Source organism: Lontra canadensis, unplaced genomic scaffold (assembly GCF_010015895.1).
Source record: "Lontra canadensis isolate GAN:19392208 unplaced genomic scaffold, GSC_riverotter_1.0 scaffold128, whole genome shotgun sequence".
In the NCBI taxonomy this organism is placed as follows: domain Eukaryota; kingdom Metazoa; phylum Chordata; class Mammalia; order Carnivora; family Mustelidae; genus Lontra; species Lontra canadensis.
In genome coordinates, this window is record NW_022631122.1 from 2,792,557 (window position 1) to 2,815,459 (window position 22,903).

General features: G+C 46.4%; 1 protein-coding gene and 1 long non-coding RNA gene across 7 annotated transcripts in view; one reads left to right on the forward strand and one right to left on the reverse strand.

Annotated features, from left to right (window-relative positions):
* Positions 1–22,903, reverse strand: part of SLCO3A1 (solute carrier organic anion transporter family member 3A1) — a 300,076-nt gene that overhangs the window by 271,047 nt on the left and 6,126 nt on the right. The gene's annotated exons all lie outside the window — the stretch shown is intronic.
* On the forward strand, positions 1,691–13,746 carry LOC116857903. The gene is made up of 3 exons (XR_004380831.1): positions 1,691–1,865; positions 2,913–2,915; positions 13,732–13,746. It is a non-coding gene; the product is annotated as an uncharacterized LOC116857903 (long non-coding RNA).

Genomic DNA, 22,903 nt, shown 5'->3' on the forward strand with positions numbered 1-22,903 from the left:
CATGTAAAAAACCTTAGAACAGCGTTAGGTAGTATCACTACTCTTATCGTGCATTGTGACAATTTTGATCATTAATGCAACTTTATGTGACGCTACAGTGTCTGCAAGGCTTCTGTGCGTGTTATCACTGGGAGGGCTCAGTGGACGACACGTGAACAGCATTTAACCCGGCTCCTGGCACAGCACACAGAGCTAAATAGAAGTGGTATCTCCGCACACTGTTCTCAGGGATATGACCAATAAGACTCGGTCTAAAAAAAGAGCCTGGGTGGCTCAGTGGGTTAAGCCTCTGCCTTCAGCTCGGGTCATGATCTCAGGGTCCTGGGATCGAGCCCCGCGTCGGGCTCTCTGCTCAGCAAGAGCCTGCCTGCCTCTCTGCCTACTTGTGATCTCTCTCTATCAAATAAACAAATAAAATATTTTTAAAAAAAGAGGTGGAACCAAAATTTCTACACGCAAACCAACAGAACACATGCAATAATGATGAGTGTGTGAATAGTGTGAAAAGGTCGCCTGAGTCATTATTAAGAGCGATAAATCACAACCTGGAATTGATAACCAATGGCAACTCGTAAGGGTATATAATGGCTTAAAGTAAGATAATTACAAATAAGTGAGAGGGGAAATCCCCACACAACCTACTGTCCGTGAAAGGAAATGCAAGGGGATAGAATACTGAAGATGTGATGGCCTCCTTTTTTTTTTTCTCTTAAGAGTGTGTTGATTTATTGAGAGAAAGAGAGCATGAGCACAGGGAAAAGGCGGAGAGAAAGAATCTCAAGCAGACTCCATGCAGAGCGCGGAGCCCAAAGCAGGGTTCAATCTCACGACCCCAAGACCACAACCCGAGCTGAAATCAAGCGCTCAACCCACTGAGCCACCCAGGAGCCCCCAACATGGCAGTTTCTAAATGCCCCCGCATGCCAAAGCAAGGCAGCCCATCATCCACTGGCCCCAGCACCCCAACAAGAAGGCCAGGCGGAGAAGGGATATACTGTGGTCCCCAAGAGGTGCCTCTCCTACTGCGAACCCTAGCATTTCTAAACTTCCTTCTGATGCCTCAGCTGATGGAGCAAAAGGGCAAACCGGAAAGAGGGAAGAAACTGGCTAGAGTCTGGGTACCACAGTTCTCTCTTCATTTTCAGGATAAGCCAATTTCACAAAGTAAGCGTTCCAGGCGGTGATGGAAGGGAAACCCAGGCCATTACTGCCTGCCGCTAACACCACCTCGGCGACCACCAAAATGGGGGGCGGGCGGGGGCGGCAGGTAGGAAGAGGGAGTCATTTTATTACCCACCAGCCTCAAAGCATTTTGGCAACCTGAAGATTAAGATGCTCTGACAGACAGGCCTGGAATCCAATGGCTAGAGCGCCTGGCCCCTTCCCAGGTCCCCGCCACTCACCCGCTTACACAAAACGGCGCCAGCCCGGGCCGTGCTGTGGCTCGTGGCCCACGTGCTGTATTCCCTTACAAGCCAGGCACTAGGAGGGCAGCCCACCCAACTGCTTAAAGAACCAGATGACAGTACAGCTCGTTAGGACACCAGGTGACACCCGATTGCAAAGAAATTTCCACTTCTTTCTGGGCCATCGTTTACTAGCTTAGATGGAGTTATACTTTTTGCATATATTTGGTCAAATTGGAAGACGGCTGAAAAGTCAATGTAAGGGTGGCTGGGGGAGGGGAGAGTGGAAGTGCCCACATCCATCCCATATTGGTGAAGTTCACATCTCTCTGCTTGATCATTCATTACTTCAGCAGATATTAACCAAATGCTCCGTGGCCTCAACCCTGCAGTGGGTGCTGTGAACAGAGACAAGCAAATGCACACCTTCAACAATGCGTTATTTAAAAACAGTGAATGGTTTATCCCCAATTCCACTCCGTAAAGGCACATCCTGAAAGTATGCTTAAGAAGGAAGGTGTGAACTTCCCAGCCCACCTCCAAGCGTATGCCATCTTCCTGGACATGTACCTCTCTGATGCTAAACCTGATTTTGGGCTAAGCGATTCTCATACAGCATAATGCCTGAGGGCACTACCTTCCTTGCAGGCAACAGAGGACTGTCCTTGGGTAAGATGCCACCGCACACAAGCTGGCATCCCAGGCTGCTTTAGAATTAAGTTGCTTGTCCTTCAACACAGTGATTTCAAGGGTTTGGTGTCAGAATAGGGACAAATGCAAAGGAGGCCCCAGGAGAAGGGCAACTGACCTGGCCAAGGAGAGGCGAGGAAGATGCTCATGGGGAGGGCACAGGGTGACCCTACTCGAGCACGACACCCCAGGTTAGTGCTAGAAAATGATGATGAGGTTGCCAGACAAAGAAATCACACTGCTTTATGCTAAGAAAACCATCTCCTGAAGTCTGAGCCAAAAGCCCATGTTTCTGTTTCCCATGTAGGACACCTCTTTCCACAGGGATTCACATTAGTTGTTCAGCCCAAACCAAAAGTCCTGCGTGGACTCTCTGACCAACAAGGGTTGGTACTAGAAGTTTCTGATCCAGTACACTACGTTTCTCCTGGCTTTTAAACCTCCAGTCCTAATGCTAAAACTGCTTCCTTTCTTTAGGTCCGTAGCTTAAATGGCAAAGGATAAGGGGAAAGTCTGCTGGTTGCGTAAAACACAAGGTAAAGAAAGTCTCTGGATGGGGAAGCACAGCATCAGATCATGGGGTCCAGAAGCTTGGGCCTCTTCCGATGAACCTTGGACCAGAAATGCAGCCCCATAGTAGGCACTCCGAGAAGGAATTTGGTGTTTAAATTGTCACGTGACTGGCAAAACTATCCCACGTATTTTTTTTTTTAAGGCCAAGTGCAACACTTTTCGAAATGAAAATCAAATGAAACCCAGGATCTGTCCCAGAACAAGAGTTTAGGTTTTGATCTTCCCCAAAAGGAATTGGGGGAGGGGGTATAAGAAGGCTGAGCCGCTGGTGTTACAGCTCCTTTTATCCAAAACAGAAAGCAGCTTCTTCCATCAACTCCCAGAAGAGAAATAAAGCTGTTTTAGTGCAGGTCTCCAAGCACCCAGTGCTTCTGCTCCCCTCTGCAAACAAACTAAATATATCTGATACCCAGGCCCACCCTTGAAAGGAGAAACGTCAGCTAGCTAGCCAGCTCCCCTGGGCTGCAGTGAGCTCTCTCCACTGCCTGCCTGCCTTCTTTCTAAATAATCTGGAAAATTTTCCTGCTTCTGGAAGGAGCCCTACTGCGAAACTCCAGAAAAAAGAAAACAAGTCAGAGACTGGATCCTTTTGAAGTGATCACTGATGGTGCGCTGTTGGGACCCCTTCTAACTCTCTCCCAAGAACCTTCTCTTTGAAAAGATGGGTACAGCCTAATGTCCTTCAAGGAGTGTTTGTTTAAATAAGTGTAGTATATCCACACCATTAAACATCCCTCAGTAATATCGCCTAGCAATCCTAGGGATCTAGGATACATGAACAACTGGGGGTTTCTGCTGAGTGAAAAAAAAAACAACCTCAAGGACTGCAGAAATGATTCCACGTTCATAACATTCTTCCAATGACAGCACGACCCAGATGTAAGTCACATCAGTGACAGCCTGAGGTTGGGGGCAGGGAAGGGGGGGCCACAGCAGGGCAAGCAGGAGAGATCCAGGAGGTAGAAGCCATTCTATACCTTGACTGTGGGGCAGTCACATGAAACCTACCCACGAGATGAAACAACAAAGACAAAATACACACAGATACAAAGGAATGCACGCAAACCTGCAGTAGTCTGCTGGCGGACTGGATCCATGTCAATTTCCAGACTGTGGTAACATACTACAGTTACCCACAATGTTATCCCTGAGACCCGGTGTCCATCTGTAGTATTTCTTACATGTGCATGGGAATATACAATTACCTCAAAATTAAGTTTAAAAAGAAAAAGAGAGAGGGCAGTTTTGAAAGACAATACGGGCCAGCTTCATTCACACTCTGCACAACGCCCTGGCCACTATTTTTTTTTTTAATTTTTTATTTATTTTTTTGACAGACACAGATCACAGATAGGCAGAGAGGCAGGCAGAGAGAGAGGAAGGGAAGCAGGCTCCCTGTCGAGCAGAGAGCCCGATGCGGGGCTCGATCCCAGGACCCTGGGATCATGACCTGAGCCGAAGGCAGAGGCTTAACCCACTGAGCCACTCAGGCGCCCCTTGTGCATGTTTTTTTTAGATTTTATCTACTCATTTGACAGACAGAGATCACAAGCAGACAGAGAGGCAGGCAGAGAGAGAGGAGGAAGCAGGTTCCCCACTGAGCAGAGAGCCCAATGTGGGGCTCGATCCCAGGACCCTGGGATCATGACCTGAGCCGAAGGCAGAGGCTTAACCTACTGAGCCACCCAGATGCCCTTGGTCACTATTTATTAAAGGTATCCGGGACCCTCCCTCAGACTCCAGATGCCGCCTCTCCTGTCACGCACAAGATGGAAGCTTCTGGGACAGCCACACCTTTTCAAGGGATCTTGTTAAGCGTCTAGCTGCACATGAGAATTAATCCACCACTGCCCACAACACGAGTGTCACTCAGAGAGCCAAAGACCTATCCTAAACAGTACTTTTAGACAAGGAAAATGTGCCATTACTTATATAAACCACACCTATGGAGGGAACTCTATGCGTCTGCCTGAGCCATGAACCTTGGGCAGCCCCCTGGCCTTTCTTTTACTTCCCTTTGCATATCTATCTTAATTTTCAGGCATGTGCTTGTTTGCAACCTAAAAAGAAAAAAAAAAAACCCACAAATGCTGACTTTTGATACATGCACACACATCAGGCTAGCTCTAATTGTATAAGCACACCCTTCTCCCAAACATACCTATAATTTTCCCCAAGTGTCCTATAAATTTCAACCCATTAAATAAAATGATTTCCTACTGTCCTCCTGGATGTTACTAACCCTCACCCCCACCAGTGACATCACTGTTTCCATAGTAACTAATGTACTTCAAAGTGGAAAATGCAGATGGTGGCTTTAAAAAAAAAAAAAAAGGCAGACAAAATAAGTGATAGAAACTAAGCATATCCCAGCATAAGTGGTGATGTATAATGTACCTGCATTACGTGGCTCCAGCTCAGGGACAAGCAATAAATATTTTAGTAGAGCCCTTATGCTAACAGCAATTCTGTGTTAACAGCAGCCCTATCGAATTTCATGATTGCCCGGGACACGTGGCTGCCCAACTCACTGCATGTGGGTAAAAGCCTGTGTTCAACGGCACAGGTACGCGTCACAGGCAGATTTTCCAAACAAAGTCACGTATCCTACACTATACTTACGCGGTAATTATGCCTAACTGAGAACAGCTATTTCAGGAAGAAAGAACACAACTGTTCACGAGAGAAACAGAACACACTAATGAGGAAGAGTCTCAATTCTTACTTCCTAAAGGTAAGAAAAAAATGATAAAATCTCCATGCAATGTAACATTTCTCTCCTTCCGGTGAAGCGTGGGTCCCTTTTTAGTGATGACACGTTATTTCTTCGTCTGGGGGGTGGTGAATGAGGGTTTTTCTGGACATGAAAACCCACATTCTGAGCGGTAAGGAAGGCGGCGAGAAGGTGACAATTCTGGATGCTTTGACACAAAACTAGAGTCTGGTTTTAAAACATAACCGAGTGTTTGATCTGCCCCTGTCAAAATGTCATTCTGAACACTTAACATTTAACAGATTCAACAGAAGCGTCAAGAAGTTCCATCATTTCATCTCTGAACTGTGGAAGCCGATATATAGAAGACCAGGAGGTAAAACCGTGTCCTACAAACACCCAGTGAGCTGCTTTCTTCCTATCCCTCTGGCTTACGACCCAGGACTAGGAGTCGTGCAGCCGATTGAAAAGGCCCAAACCCGTACCCTGCTTAAGATCTCACATGACGCAGGTTTGATTTCTGGGCTGCTAGATTGTGCCCCATTTTCTCAGCACAGTTTTCTGTGTTTCAGTCAAGCTCTGCGACAGGACAGTCTCTGTATGACCCTGTCACCTCAGGCATAGAGGATGGGGAGGTGGCCCAGCCACACGCCTTCCTCCCCAACTTATAGCTGCAAAATCAGACATGACTATGGGTCTCCGGTTCCTCTAAGGCTCACTGAGCTACCCTCGTCCTGAAGCACCTCTTTCCAAAGGTCCCACCACTTTTTGCAAAACCCTAAAATGACTCCTTCTTGCCTACTAGACTGAGTCTAGAATTCCAGGCCTTTCCTGACCTAACTGCCACCTCCATCGAGTGAGGCTCCCATCTTTCCCCTGTCTGCCTTGGCCGGAGCCCTACCCTCAGATATCACCCCTCCTCTTCCCACAGCACATCTTCCCCTTTGCTGATGACCCTGCCTTTTCTGTGGGGTCCACCCCAATGTCCTCCTCCTCCCGGGCCCCACGAAGGGACCTTTCACATTCAGCCACATGTACTCACTCTGCCAAGAATCTCAGCCATTGCTCTGCTGTCATTTGCAAAGGTTTTGCGAAAAGCACGGCCACGGCCCTCGGAGCGGAGATTTCTGTGCATATTGGTAAATGTCCTGTCCCCAGCCCTAGAAGAGGACCTGGCAAATCACAGACACTCAATGAACTGGTCTTGATGAATATGGTCGGTGTCACAGAATACAAGTATCCTCAATTTCTGAAGGGAAAGAGAAGGAGAAGACACCAGGGCTTGGTTATCAAAATTTAAAAATATATACAAGGAGAAATGCCATCGTCGCTTTCAGAGGCTTCATGCCAAATTAATTAAAAATGTTAAATAAGTGATTTAAGTGGTTAGGAGATAGGACAACATAGAAGAAAAGATTCTTCCACATCAGAATTAAATTTCATGCCTCAGATCAATAAAAACTATCTGAAAGACCAGGAAATAAATCAAGTAATATAAACCACACGCAAGAGAAAATGACTTGAGGAAAGTGGTGTGTTGCCATCCAAATGCAGAAGTGGCTTATGGAAATGAGGTTTCTCATTCAGTGGCGTTGAATCAGTTCCATTTGGGTCAAACAGCAGGACCCCAAATGTATTGGCAGAAGCACAATATCTACAATTAGCAGTTCTAGGGTTCCAGGGCCAGGAATACGAAGAGAGGGAAGGCCTCACCCCCCTCCACCACAGATGAGAACCACACAGGGTTTGCCGTAGGTGGGAGTGGGGGGGTGGTACAAAGGAACTCCCCAGGGGTCATCTAGAAGATGTCATGCAAAACATAAGCACACCTACTCAACTGACTGGCTCGGAGGCAAGACCCCAAGGACAGGAACCTCCAATGTGGGAGCTTCAGGACCCCCAGATGTTACCCAGCTACGAGAACACTTGTGAGCACCTAGGTGGTCTGCCTAAGGTCAGTAGGAGAGACCTGCCCAGAGGAAGGAGTCAGCCTTGGGCTCTGGGTAAAAAGACTACAGAGATGGGAACTGGCATCCCTGGGAGCGAGAGCTGAAGGTAGGAATTCACCAGAAGCACCATCTTCTCTGGGGAGCCAAGACCCAACCATTAAAAACCACAGCTCTCAGAACTCTAGGATTCCAGGGCAGGGGTCTCTCCGCTTTTTCTGCAAGAGCCCAGATAATAAGTGTTTTTAGGCTTCTGCAGGCTCTGTGGTCCCTGTCACAACTACTCAGCTCTGCTGTCGTCATGCCAAAGTGGTCGTAAACAGGGATCCATAAATGAACCAGCATGGTTGTGTTCCAGTACAGCATGATGTAAAAAAAACAGCCCACAAGGAGGATCTGGCCCACAGAATGTCACTGTCTAGAGCAGGTCCTTGCTCTAGAACTTGCGTCACTGCTCTCTATTTCCTCCAGATTTGCCGACTACGGCAGTGAGTTTCTCCACAGGGCATTACAACAGAGCCCTCAAGGCAAAAAGCCCGAGGAAGTGTCTTCAGGGACCCATGGAAGGGGTGACAGCAAAGAGGCTGGGATTTATTATGTACCAGGAACCACACCAAGCCTTCCACATGCGGTAACTCACACTCATGAGGACCTTCTAAGGCAGGCACTTATCATGCCCAAGTGACAGATGAGGACAGTGAAGTCCCGAGGGGGAGGAGGAACCCACCCGGAGTCACACACAAGGGCTAGAGCCGGGGCTGGAACGCAGGCAGCCTGGCTCCAAAGCCAAGTCCTCCCCACCGTGGACACAGAAACTGGACAGACAATGCCCACATCAAACCAGCCAGCCTGGCCAGGAAAGACATGACCCACCAAGGGCCGGGAGCAGTAAAAGAAAAGGAAAGCAGGAAGGGGAGGGGTCTGCAAAGTGGGTCTTCATAACAGAAGGGCAAGTAGGGACTCCAACACTGAGTTGCAAAATGGGGGACAACCTGACGAATTAAATGAGATAATATGTGTCACAGACTGCATCAGTGCCCAGCACATGCAAACACTCAAGAAACAGGAGAGATGATGATTATTGGTGAGCAAGTTACCACCTACTCAGAATTTCGGCAACAACCTCATCTGTTAAAAGGGTAACAACAGAGATTTACATGCCAAGGTCAAGGGAGCGAATGTCCCTTTCATATGGAGAGGTCTGGTCATCACAGCCCGCATCAACCCAGCAGTCACCCTTAGCATCACAAACAGGGATCAGCCAGCTGTCTAACCTGATGTACTTAAAGGAATGCCTCAGCCCTTCTCCAGTCTGAACAAAACAAATCCAATCAAGAAAAAATGAACTTCCAATCAGACCACCCGGGAGTAATCAGATAAAATAATCAGATAAAATAAAATGACAACGTCTTCAAAGATGACAACATCTTCACATGGACTAACATCTTCAGAAAGCTGACACAGTAGGAAAAAGGGGAGGAACTATTCTAGATTAAAATAAGCTGAAAAGGGGACGCCCGGGTGGCTCAGTTGGTTAAGCGGCTGCCTTCGGCTCAGGTGATGATCCCAGAGTCCTGGGATCGAGTCCCACATTGGGCTCCTTGATCAGCAGGGAGCTTGCCTCTCCCTCTGCCTCTTCCTGCCACTCTATCTGCCTGTGCTCACTCTTGCGCTCTCTCTCTCTGACAAATAAATAAATAAAATCTTTAAAAAAAAAAAAGGAGGCTGAAAGGTGGACACTCACATTCACAGCAGCATGACTTATCACAGCTGAAATGGGGAAGCAACCCAGCATCCATCAAGAGATGAATGAAAAAGCCAAACGTGGTACCTACATACCGTGGAGTATTACTCGGCCCTGAAAAGGAAGGTAATTGTGGTACAGGCCACAACACAGATGACCCTTGGAAGACATGATGCTCAGTGAAACAAGCAAGACACAAGAGAACAAACGTTGTATGATCCCACGGACATGGGGCATCCAGAGTGGTCAAATCCATGGAGTCAGGGGGCAGAAGGGTGGCTGCCAGAGGCCAGAAGGGAGAAAGGAATGGAGTTACTGTTTAGCAGGTACAGAGTTTCAGTTTTTCAAGATGGAGAGTTCTGGAGATGGCCAGGGGTGATGGTGGCACAATATAAATGTCGTTAATGTCAGTGAACTGTACACTTCAAAAGATGCTATGGGTGCCTAGGTGGCACAGTGGGGTAAGCGTCCAACTCTCAGTCTCAGCTCAGATCGTGATCTCAGGGTCGTGGGATCGAGCCCTGCATCAGGCTCTGCGCTCGGCACAAAGCCTGCTTAAGACTTTCTCTCCCTCTGCCTCTGCCCCTTCCTCCCACTCTCTCTCTCTCTCAAATAAATCTTTTTTAAAATGTTAAAGATGTTAAATTCCATGTTATGTGTTTTTTACCACAATAAAAAATTTTTTTTTTTAAAAACCAAGAAGAAGAAACAGAGAGACTAAAAGTCTTCTAACAAATGAAATGCAGGCTCTTTTCACTGGTTTTGGCTGCATAAAAAATAAGTAGAATGTTCTGGAGATTGAGCTAAGGACAGATATGGATGTCAACAGCAACACCAATGGCGATATTTTGGGAACACCTGAAGAGAGTTGAATATGTGGCAGGTATTAGTTCAAATGAGGGAACAGTTGCCTTGTTGGGAGTGGTAATGGGGCTGTGGCTTCATAAGGAAATGATCATATGTTATGAGGAGCCATAATGAAATAGTTAGGTGTGACATGTCCTTCTTCCTATAGTTTCCTATAAGGTGGTTTAAAAAAGGTGTATGTGTGTGTGTGTGTGTGTGTGTGTGTGTATGTGCACGTGTGTGTGTGTTGGTCAACAAATTGTTCAACTGCTCAGTCCTACCTGGTAAGTACATGGCTACTCACTGCACTATAATTTCTATCTTTCTGCCTTGCTTGAGAACTTATAATAAAGAGTTAAATGTTAAAAGTGGGTCACAAGTGCACCACTGCTCTCCCTGGGCTGCCGTATGGCTGAAATGACATAACCCACGACAACACTTTGACACTCGTTCAACATTCCACATGCGAAGAACAGGCATTGTTATTTTCACTTTGGACAATAAAACAGAGACCCAGAGTAAATAAATGATCTCCCAATCAGGAGTCTTTCAGTAAATATCAAAATGTTGTTCTCGGTGAGTGCTGCAGAATACTTTTTGAAGAGGGGACATGTGCTTTTGTATGAAGGTCTTGAAAAATGACCGTTTGGTGAAGAAGTAAACATTAATTAGAGTGTCTGTTCACACAGGCATGGAGTAGTCTGTAATTTTGTGGGGGCTGTTAGGATTATTACATAATGGCCCTTGTTTTTGAGTGTTTGGCTGTTCAGAGCGAGAAATGCAGTTGAGGACTGAGCACACAGGTAACAACATGCCCAGAGCAAGGGCCCTGTGACAAGGCACGGAATGTACAAAGCCTCATTTTCAGAGCTCACATCTCCTGCAAATGCCATTTTGTACTCAGGGCGAAAGGAGACAGATAACACGGTTCTCTGGCCCCAGTGAAGTCGCATTCAACACTCCCTACCAGTTTAAAAGAAACAAAGAAAAAGAAAAAAAGAACAGTTTTCTCTTATAAGTAGTAACATGTTTATATGATACGAAAAAAGCATGCTTAAGCATTCCACCCAGCTGTGATTTCTTAAGGAGATGTGGTCTGAGAAAAGAAAAGGGATTTTGGAGCAAGGTAAAGCGGAGAGACCCAGGATCAAACACTACTTGTGTTACTCTGGGCAAGGTATTCAACTTCTCTGAGCCCCCATCTGTTGATCTGGAAAACAGAAACAATGCTGTTTAACTCACAAGGTTGTTGTGAGAATCGAATCAGACTATTTACATGCCCTTGGCAAAGGTAAGACCCTCAGAAAATGACACTCCTTTCTCCACAATTATGATCATCCCCTTAACCTCATCAACCTACACTACGATTCTAAAAAAGCAAAACAGAAAAGTAATGAGGAAATCTGGACTTCTTTTGGCAAAACAAAGCAGTAAAAGAACCTATCAACAGATATATGGGAATGAGATTCAATAGAATATTATGTAAACATTTAAAGTGATAGGAGGTACTTCTCAATTAAAATGGTACAAACTTCTGCACAAAATCTCACTCTTTCAAAACTTAACCAAAAAAAAAAAATGTTTAAAGCAGAAAAGTTTAAAGATCACCAGTCAAAAAAAAAAAAGGCAACCCAATGTCTTAAAATTCAAATACTGCCTGCTAGGGAAAGTAAAAGAAGATTCTAGAACAGAATGGTATGGCATAGCAAAGCTCATAATCCTGTATCCACCCCCCTCAGGATGGTGAACCAGTGGCTAAATAAAAATCTGGAAAGTTTTCATTAATATCACCAAATCTGGAGAAAAGCATGAGTAGTTATCAATATATTCCTTTTTTCTGACTGGGGAGTAGTGAAAGCATCCACTAGGCAGAAAAGGATGAAGAGGCCATGAACCATGGTGCGGATTACTTCTGCTGGAAGGAAGTGAAGGCTCCAGGAGTACACATGGAAATCCGGGGCTGATCCGAGGCCAGAGAATACTACCCAAGGGCAGGCAGTGTGTACTCCCACATGGGAAGGCTGGACCCACCTAAAATAACCTTAAAAACAGCCTAGAAGTAAAAACCATCAAGCCAACATCTTTTAGCCACAACTAGTCAGCACCCTACACACCACCTGCTATGGCTTGGCCAGCCCCATATGCTCTGTAGGTCCTCAGGGTGCAGAAAGCGTGGCCACCAAACGAACAAAAAGCCAGCCATCATTCTTCAACTCCGTAGTAAGGGGGCAAAAAAGAGAGGCTTCAGATCAAGAAATCACCCACACACGGAACAAGAGAGATTTGCATAGACATACTCAGGCAAGAACAGAGTGAAAAAAAAGCAAACAAAAAGGCCTGGTCTCTACAAACACAGAATCATGGAGGAAAGGACAAATGAAACACTGTATCAAAGACAAAAAAATTCGGCCTAAAGGAAAACAGATCCCAAGAAGAGAATTCCCCTCAAAAGATCTTGGAGCCATAGAACTTAATATGAATATGAGTGCAATAAAGTGAGAACTCAAAGGAACATTAATCAAAAAAAAAAAAATAGAATGAGATTGTAGACCTAAGGAAATTAATTGGTGGCCAAATAAACATTGGAAAAGTAACATAAAGTAAAATCTACAGCAAACCAAAGAAAGATGGCTTCGCATCAATTCACTGACTACAGGAAAGCTAAAATAAAAACAGTGAATATCGATAAAAACAACAGATCCAAGTAATCAAAGAAAAACAAACAAGTATGGAGTTCAAAGACAATCCAACATATAAATAACTGGTGTCCTTATAGCAGAGAACTCATGGCAGAGAACCAAGAAAGGTCAACGAGATGATATAAGAAAATTCTCCTGAGACTAATAAAGAATTGAATCTGTGGACTGAAAGATAACACCGAGTGCCACAAAAATATGACACACTTCATGTGGCAGTTATATACGTTGTTGTTAAATTCTATGTCAGATACCACGAAAGAGTTCCTTACCTATGAGCACATAATGTATACAGGAAGACAAAGCAGGATGGCCTTGGACCCTTCTACAGCAACATTCAAGGGTAGAGAAGGCAGGGACTTCTGAGTTTTAATTAAGTCTTCTGTTAAATTTGAGCAAAGTTAAATTCTCTACTTTGTATTTCAAGAACATAGATTTTACAAAGCATATCTAGCCAGCCCGCCAGTTTTCCATGGAAGAACAGAAAGAACTCTGAAATGATATATTGTTAATGATAATTCTAAGGGCGCGTTACTCTTTCCTCTTCTCGAAACCCACACCTTGATCCAAAGTAGAGGAAGACCCTCTCCTTTCTGGAAGAAACAAAGAAAAACCATCTGCTCTTCTGACTTCCTCACCCAGTCCTCCCCAAAGGTGACTAGAGAAACTTATCTGATCTGTCAAGTTGTGAAAGGAAGCCTAGAAGATTGCCCCAACCTCTCCCTCTTCACCGCCTACCATAAGCAGTCCTCACGATGCACACATTCTTTGCCCCTCCAGGAGGTAAGCTTACCCAAGCAGGTGCACCCCTGCAGAGACAGACAGCCTATCATTCTGACCAGCAGCTAAGTAACGAGGAGCGCAAATCTGGCCACAAACTAAGTTTTGTCACTCAAACTCTAAATTTCTCCATACAAACTCCAAGCTGATATTTGTATACCCCTGTGGCTGGTTAATAGGTCTACACAATTATTAATTGGTGGGAGAGGGGAAACAGAGGAAGGTCATTAACTATCACCCCTCAAACACCAGCCAATTATATCTGAATGAAATTTGAAAATTCTTAAAATATTTTTATCTGGACTTCTCTTCATTTTAAAATTCTTCACAGTGGGAGCACCTGGGTGGCTAATCTGACTCTTGATTTCGACTCAGATCTCAGGGTCCTGGGATTGAGCCCTGCATCAGGCTCTGCACTCAGCAGGGAGTCTGCTTGAGATTATCTCTCTCCCTGCCCCTCCCCCCACTCATGTACTCAATAGATAAATAAAATCTTTAAAAATAAAATAAAGTAATAAACAAAATTCTTCATAATGAATAGGTATTGTTTTTACAGAAAGAGTAGGGTCATTTTCCTTTATAACCATGACACCAAAGATGAACATCTGATTTTACAGAAAAATAGTCCCAGTGGTTTAGTGGAAAGAGTAAGTTTCTGACAGAATAGGAATCAGTGTGATCTGATTTTATTACAGAAGAATAATAATTTGTAACAACAGTAACATACTGCAGAGGCACAGGCTAAGCACTCTGGATTACCCCATTTAGTATGAAATAGGTGTGAACACCATGCCAATCTTAGGGCTACAATGGAGAGGTAAAGTCATTGGCCCAAAGCCACACCAGATTAACACACAGTAGACATGGACTTCACAAAGCCAATAACCTCTACTAAAGTTGCCTCTTGAACGACATAGATGTGAACTGCACGTGTCTCCTTATATCCAGATTTTTTTTTCCCCATAAAGAAAGTACAGGACTGTAAATGTATTTTCTCTTCCTTATGATTTTCTTAATAACCTTTTCTTTCCTCTAGCTTACTTGATTGTAAGAATACAGTATATAATACATATAACATACAAAATATATGTTAACCAATGGTCTCAATGATTGGTAAGGCTTCCTTCCGGTCAAGAGTAGACTATGAATGGTTAAGTTCTGAGGGAGTCAGAAGTTATACACAGGTTTTCCATAGTGGGGAAGGTAGGTGCGTGTTGATGCCCTCAAACCCCACACTGTTTAAGGGTCACCTGTACTCTGTCCCCAAAGTCACAAAGAAATGCAGGTCAACCCAGAGAGATGGAAAGCACGGGCTCCAAAATGTTGAGAGTGTATCTCCAGGTCCTGGCATTATGGATGCTGCTGCTGCTGCTTCTTTTTTAATTGTATCTGTGTTTATCTCTATTTTCCAGATTTTCAACACATGTAGTTCTTGTGTAATAAGTAAACCAGTAAGCCCTCTATATGAAGACAAAAGCAACAAGCATGAACTTGGAAGTTCAAGTTAACAGTAGAGCCAAGTGATGAGGCCACCCAGGGCTCCTGAGCTGTCTTGGCCCACATTTGGATCAGCTATCTGTGGGCAACAGGTGTGGGTCAACGGGCCAGAGGCATTCTGGCCAGACTCCACATGCCCTGTATACAGGATATGACGTCGAAGGGCACGCAGCTCAGGAAATGCCCCACGTGCCCCCCAGCCCCCTCATCCCAGTAGCCGGTTAGCTCTGCTCAGAAGATGGCTTCCCTCTGGTCCCTTATGATTATTCCAAGGAGGAATGCCCCCCTCAGCATTTTGTCAAGTCCTTCTCCAGGAGAACAGGAGGGGAATTTTGAATGGCCTCCATCCAATTTTCAAACTGTAAACTGCACGCCCACTTTCTGTTTGGAGACATTTCCTGTGTGTGAACACAGTTTGTCCTGTTACCAGCTTTAAAGTTATCCAGAACTGATACATCTGAGGCCAAGCTAAAGGGTTTGAAAAAAAAAAAAAAGAAGAAGAAGAAGTCAAATATGATAGGACCTTTCCTAATTTTAGCTCATCTTGCAGAAATCTCATTTGAAGAGAACTCAAAAGAGAGGTTGAACACAGAGGTGCCACTGTGCACGGATGCTACAGCTCCCCCTCCCCCGCCACAACCTCCACCACCTCCGCTGCCCACGTCCCGGTGAGCACAGCGTTCTGGGACAGCCAGCGTCCTTCAGCCCTGTGGCTATGCCATGCCATGCAGCCACGCTTGCTTCTAGCTGGGTCTGAAGATGCCCTGATGCTTCTTCCTTCCATATGCTGGCAGAGTGGCCTCAGGAAGCACTGTAGGGCACCGCTTCAAAGCTGGCGGGAGGGATAGAAGCCCTGCCAGAGAGGTGCAGACCGCCCCCACACCGCTGGCTGGAGCCCAGCTTCTGGTGCTGGCCCTGACCTGCCCCTGTATGTGGCTGTGGCCGTGTTCCCAGCCTGCCCCTTCTCGGTAATAGGCTTCCCAGTCCCATCCCACCTACGGAGGCTCTCCCAGCCAGATGCTTGCCACGTTAGCCTGACATCTTATTCGCTTGGATCTCCTCTGTCCAAGGGTGACAAAATGATATCTGCAACCACAAACATTCTCCTCTTCTACCCAGGCGCATCTCCAACACCACCTCCCACCTTGACCCAACACTTGGCTTCTAGGGTGGAGATTTCATTGTCCCGCAGGGGACAGCAGATACAGCTGGACCAGCTGCAGGGCTCCCAGAGGACAGAGCCGCTGCCTGGTCCAGGACCTGAGACAGTCTAAGGAATGAGTCATTAGTGCAAAAGATATAAACATGCCATCCCTCCCGCTAGAATATATAAACTCCGTGAGGGCCAAGAACACGCCTTACCAAAGTCAGTCTTGCTCACGGCACTGAAAGAAGTTGTCCGAGTTAATTAGTTTGGCAGAGACCAAGCTGAAGTCTCTTAAAAGGAGCCAATGCTGAGAAACTCCAAGAGTCAGACAGCTCCCACCCCCACCAAAAAAACATGGGCATGAATCAGAGTAGAACGCAGGTGTCTGGTCCTGACGTATAAGACACCTGGCCAAATCTTGGGCTGGCTGGCACAGTGATGACATTCTCTTCCAGTCTCACCAAATCCAACAGGACTTCAGGGAAGGGACAGGGCCAGCTGGACATTTTACTGGGCCTAATTCCTGTTAAGAATTCCCAGGTGGAAGGAGCATGAGAGAGATACTACACACATTCTAAATATATACACACAAAATGCTCAACCACGTGTATGTCTACGTTTTTTTGTTGGTTGCTTTTTTTTTTCTTTTTAACACGTATTTCCCTTAATCAGATGCCGTACTCACCCAGGCCAATTCCTGCATTCAACTGTGCCCAGAACCTGGAAAGGGTTTATTCCAAGCTATTCATTAATGCAATCAGACTCACTCCCCCGCAGTCTCACCACCATGTCACAGACAGAAACACAGTGATCCCCTCACTTATTGAGAAAGGAAACAGGGATAGTCACAGGGCAGCATTTCTGCAAAGAATGACACACAGCCAACAACCTCCCATAATCTTCCTACCCAACCCAAAACTCTAAAGAGGGCAAAGAATCTGTCTTATCCTTTTTTTCCCCCTTTTTGTACCATCAGACTATTTTAGGGTCCCTTGCTGTTTTTCTCTCCAGATATCATGGATTGAATGTTGTCACCCCAAAAGGACTGTGTGGAAGACCTAATTGCTGGTATCTGTGAACGTGACCCTACTTGCAACAAGGTCTTAGCAGATGTAGTTAAGATAAGACGAGGTCATTACAGTAGGTCCTAACCCAGTACGAATGGTGTCCTTCTAGGAGAGAGACACCTAAGGAAAATGCCATGTGACCTCAGAGTCACATATGGGAGTGGTGCAAAGGCTACCGCTGCGTAGGTGATCAAAGGTCACCATCAGAAGCTACAAAGAAACAAAAAAGGATTCTACCCAGAGTCTCAGAAGAAGCATGGCTCTGCCAACACCCTGATTTCAGACTCCCGGCCTCCAGGACGGCCAGAAGATAAATCTGTTTTTCTAAGCCACCCAGTCCGAGGTCATGCGTCTCAGCAGAGGCCCAGAGAACCAACACATCCCATTTCCTCCTTCAGAAACACATTCATATCATTCACCTTCCCACTCCAGGGTCCAAGTCCACTTCCAACCAAAGGATAAACAGTCAAAGTCACCGTCTCTGACCTCACATCACACCTTTCTCTATCTAAGGGAGAAAACAGACCCCAATTTTCGTCTAACATCTGAGATAGAGAAAATGTTTGACAATGGTCCTCCTGCCCTCTGAATTCCAGAGAAGGAAAATGTTTAAATAGAATGTAAGACCCCACTTACATAAATAAATAAAACATAGCAGGGTCCAGGAGGGCAAGAATTAACATACAGCCCATGGTCACAGGTGGGACTGGATCTCTCTGCGCTGTAGGGGGCGGGGAACTCAGCTGTATCCCCAGAATGAGGATGGAGGGAAGCCAACAAAGGAAGGGGCTGCAGAAGGGTCCAGACAGTACCAGTGGCATAAGGCTGGCACAAGTGTCCTACATGGGAGTGACCAGGGTTTTGACCTCGGGAAGCACACCCTCACAGAGGTCTCGCAGATCTGACCGTGACACCCTGCCAGGGTTGGTGAAGCATGTCCCTGAGGGAGTCAGGGGCCAGCAGAGGGAGGCAAGAAGAAAATTAATGACCAACCAGGAGGTGACAGACCTGAGCTGAGCACCGTGACCACCAGAGCTCAGCTCCCCCGGCGCAAAGAGAAAAGCAGTCACAGAGGCAACAGACCTGAACACAAGAACACTCAGCTTCCTTATTGGGAAACTAAAATGTGTCCCTTGTCACACAGAGTGGTCTCCCTGACAGCCTTCGGTGCCAGGAGTCCTCACCGTGTCTTTAATTGTTGCTTTAGTACTTAAATGACAAAAGCATACCGCAGTGGAATCGGAGAAATACAGACGTATGTATTTTTATCTGCTCACCCAATTAAGAATAGGTACGATGCCTTTTAGGAAACACAGTCTGTTTTTAAAAAGGGGGGGGGAATATTTTAAAAGACAGAAATTAATGATTTTCCCCCTTGCATTCACCAAGATGTTTTTATTTGTAGTTGCTTATAATCATTATCTCCAAAAATAAACTCTTCCGGACTGCTCACCTACTCACCCCTGCTAGCTAATGTGGGCTAGCTCTGGAAGGGGGACTGCACATTTGGGGAAATTACTTACTCCTGTGCCCAGATTTTGCCTAAGATGAAAGCAACAAGGGCAGAGTTTTGACGAAGTTATTTTTAAAGAGACCTAAGAACACAAGCCACAGCCAATGTTGGGACCCAGGGACAGATACGCAGACTGGACAATCCATCCCACCTGCGCATCTCAGAAGGTTCACGGGGCTGCACTTGCTTTTAGCCCAAGTTCTGCTGGATCCACACACCACCCTGAGCCCCTGAGCAGTGAGGAGGACCTCCCTGCTCCCACCCACCACCAGCAGCAGAGCTACAGAACTGCTTTCAAACTTTTTGATTTCTATGCATCTCCACGCATTAGCTAAGGTAAAGCGAAGGTGCTAATTTATGGTTCTGTCTCCAAAAGACATCCTCCCTCGGGCTGGCGGAAAACCTGCTGTTGGCATGTTAAGCCTCCCAGCCGACAGAGTATTTACCACGCTGGGGAGGCAGCGCGACGGCCCCATCATAAATCACACAATAAATTGTGACTCTGGCCCTCGATGTTTTGCATAATGATAGTGGAGGCCTATCTGCCACTCTCCTAGATCTGTTTCAACGGGTCGAGTTTCCTTTCAGTCTTTTCTCCCAGCGCCCACCCTGGCCACAAAATAAGCAGCTGTCTACAGCAGAGGAGGCTGGAAACCCGGAATGGACCACATAGCGTGCCGAGCTGTGCACATCACACAAGTCTGGCTATGGGAAGAGGACAGAGCGATGAGCCACAAGGAGAAACCAGCGCATACATTATGCAAAACAAGACAAAGTCCCCTCCAAAGGCCACGCCAGCTGCACTCTGGGAAAGAAGATGGCCAGACCGCAAAGCCCATCGCAATCAACTTCGGTTGTATTCCCGGACATGCCTCTGAATCGCATGAGCACTCTCTCAGGCCTTCGCAGACACCTGCCCTCTGCAACCTGGAGAGTGGGGGTGACCACAGAGCCAGGGTGCACCTGCGCATCCCCAGGAAGAAGATGTTGGTGCTGAAGCACTGGGCAGTCAAGTTCCAGGAGGAGAGCTCTAGGGGGCTCTGCAGGTGTACCTCTAATCATTCTCTGACCCAGAAAGCCAAAGGAGAGCTGAGCTAATCAACACCATTCTTTTCTTTTTTTAATGGGTTGCATCACAATAATTGAAGCTTACATAATAAAAACATATGGGTCCGTGCTGCTTAGAAATGTGTATCTTCATTAAGAGAATTCTCAGCAAGGTAAACACAAGATTTCAGGTACGGTAGTTGAAAGCTTATATAATCAGGCAGAGGGCCGCTTTACAATTTCAACTTGCTTAGAGTCAAGGTGGTAATTTCTCATTCTCATCAGCCCAAGATGGGAAAGCAGCAGTGTCAGGATGAGGGAGCAAATCCAACAATTAGAGAAGGAGCGTGCCTGTTTTATATAAGCCTTTTCCGAAGGGGGGAGGAGGGAAAGACAATAGCCATTCCCAAGAACATTGCACAATAGTCTTTAATTGAAAAGCACCATTGTGACACTCTTCTCCCTACACCAACCTTGCCAGTGCAGGAATGGAGGTAAAAATAATCATTTCTCTCTTGCTTAAGTTCCTGTAGCTGTGTGGGAGGAGTTTGCCTAATATTCTATTATATTCCCCAGGACTATTTGTTGAAAGCCTGCTCTTGGCTCCTTCTCATTTCTGCTAACTCTGCACAGTCGGGAACTCTGGTAGCTATAAAGTGAGAGCCACAAAGGGCTCTAGACCTACCACCAGAAAGTGTCCAGGGTCACCTGGACAGCCAGGTTCATTATCCAGAGACCCGTCCCAAAGGGCCACCTGTCAGACAAATTAGAATCTGCCACCATGTCGTACAGAACTCACGTAGGGATTGTGGATGGATGGACAGACAGACAGATGCACTCGTTCTCCTGTATAGTAATTCACCCCTGCTGTCACACCTGCTTGTCTCCAGGATTCACAGAGCACTCAAAGTGAGGATCTCTAACAAAACCCAGTGCTAAGGAAACAAGACATCCCTGTTGCACTCAACACTCTTCCATTCTGTTACCAGGTTATCTTGAAAGGCCACTGGGGACCCGACCTCCCCGGAGAACAGCATTGGAGAGGTATTGCCAGGTTACATATGAAGGGAATCACGAAGGCAAAGGGGAACAGTGGGCTCCACGATACCTGCCCCACCCCCACCAGCCCTGTTCAAAAATAATGGCTTGTAACAGCCTATGTTGCCTTTGGCTTTTAAATATTTTCAGTAAGCGTTAACCGGAAGTCATAAATGAGACTTTTATACTAAGTCCCCGCAAAATTTTAATGACCAACTGTTATGTCTTAGTTGAGTAACTATTCCCTATTTGAAGGGGAATGTCTGCTTATTTCTGGAAGCAGCTGGCTGGGTGACCATCGTTTCCATTAAAAAACTGAGCTACTAAAACCTCCGTGAGGAAGGGCTTCCCTTTTCAGAAAGCCTCGGCTCAAAGCCACAAAGAAAAACAGAAATAAAGAATCTGGAAATAGCCAACTGCTGATTCTGCCCGCACTCAGTGGAACGTTTCCGCTCTGCCGGCGGTCCCTGGAATGCCCATGAGGGAAGCCCCCCAAGCTTGCTCACTGCGCAGCCGGGGCTGCAGAAGGTCTAGGGCCTTAGGAAGGAGACAGGGCTTCTTCCTCGGTGAAGCAGACCCCAAGCCACCAGCGTTTAGGGATGCAGGGGTCCTCAGAGAGCGTGTGCTCTCCTGGGAAGCCTGTGGCCCTTGACCATGAATCTATGAACTCCCCTAAAATAGCCACTGCAGTTTGGGTCACTGAGAAGAGCCCGCTTTATTCCTCATCCTTCCCAAGGACAGAGGTGACCTGACCCGGGGAGCAAAGTTGAGTGGCTCTGTGCAAAGGTGTCCCCCCTACACAATCATCATAGCTCAGGGGAATGAATCCAAGGGATGAAAAATAACACACCATCAACAGCCCACTTGCTCAGCCTCTGAGAAAACCAATAAGGATCAAGAGGAGGAAAATGCCCACAATTGTGCCTACGGACCCCGCTTCACACCACAGGACTAAGAGGCAGTGGGTGTGGCACAAGCCCTGAGAACCCCTAGGCAACCAGGACTGAGCCCCAAGGTTGCTCATCTTAAACAAGGCTGCCCAGAGGGCAGCATATGTCCATAACAGCTGTCTGCTGATCCCCCCTCCTGACACCCCAGGCTGCCTTGGAGTGGTCACCCCTCATCCAGAGACACAGAGCAAGCTACAAGGGCCCAGATCTCCAATTCAGCGAGCAAATTCTCAGGCCCCTGGAAGGACTTGTGCTGTGCCAAGGTCAAGGAATAGGGTTACATCATTAGTGTGAAAGTTCTGAATCCCTACCCTATATGGAAACACTCTACCACGTGTCCACAGATCTAAATCTCCCAAAAATCTGTTAAGACAGGCCCCATTTTTCAAATGACGATACTGGGGCTCAGGTTAAGTCAAGTCAGGAGCTGGGAAGTAGAAGGTCCGGGTTCAAATGCGGGTCTTCTGACTCCAAGTCCAAACCTCTCCTCCCGGCTCTTCAGCTGCGCACAATGTAGAAGACCGTCGAGTATTCCCCATCCTGTGGCCACAGACCAGAGCGAGAGGTAAGAGGGCACCTCAAAGCCAGATGTCAGGGCACCTGTCCCTCCTAGTCACGTGAGCACCGTCCCTGCTCCACCCACCTGGAAGTACCCACGGACTAGAAATGCTCAACATCACCATTAAGGGAGTGGGCTCCTCTCCCACATGACTGTTAATTTTTATAGTGTCTTTAAGATAAAATGGATTGCTATATTTATAATAAGGGAATAAACAGAATTAGCAGGTGGCAGATTTCTTACTACTAAAAACCTTTTACCTCCCAGACAAAATGTTCATGCAGAATAGTAAACTACTTGATGTACAATTCACTACACCCAAATCAACACTTGATTGAAATAATTTTATTTCTCATTTGTTGGGGCTACAAACTGAAGGTCTGCAGTAAATACACAGAACCAGGTCATTATGAAGAGCTAGTATATATCAAGCACTGCGAGCCAGTTAGCGTTCAAAGTGCTTTACAAGTACCGACTCCGTGAGTTCTCACAGCATCATTATGAGGGTATATACTATCATGATCCCGGTTTTAAAATAAAAAACCAACACACAGAGAGGCTAAGTAATCAGCCTAAGAACACAGAGCTGTGAAGGGGAGAACACGGGAGTGAACCCCAGGTCTTCTGAAGCTCACCCCACTGAGCCACGGCTGCCACAGGTGCTGTCAGTCTCTGTCTGGAAGTTTTCACC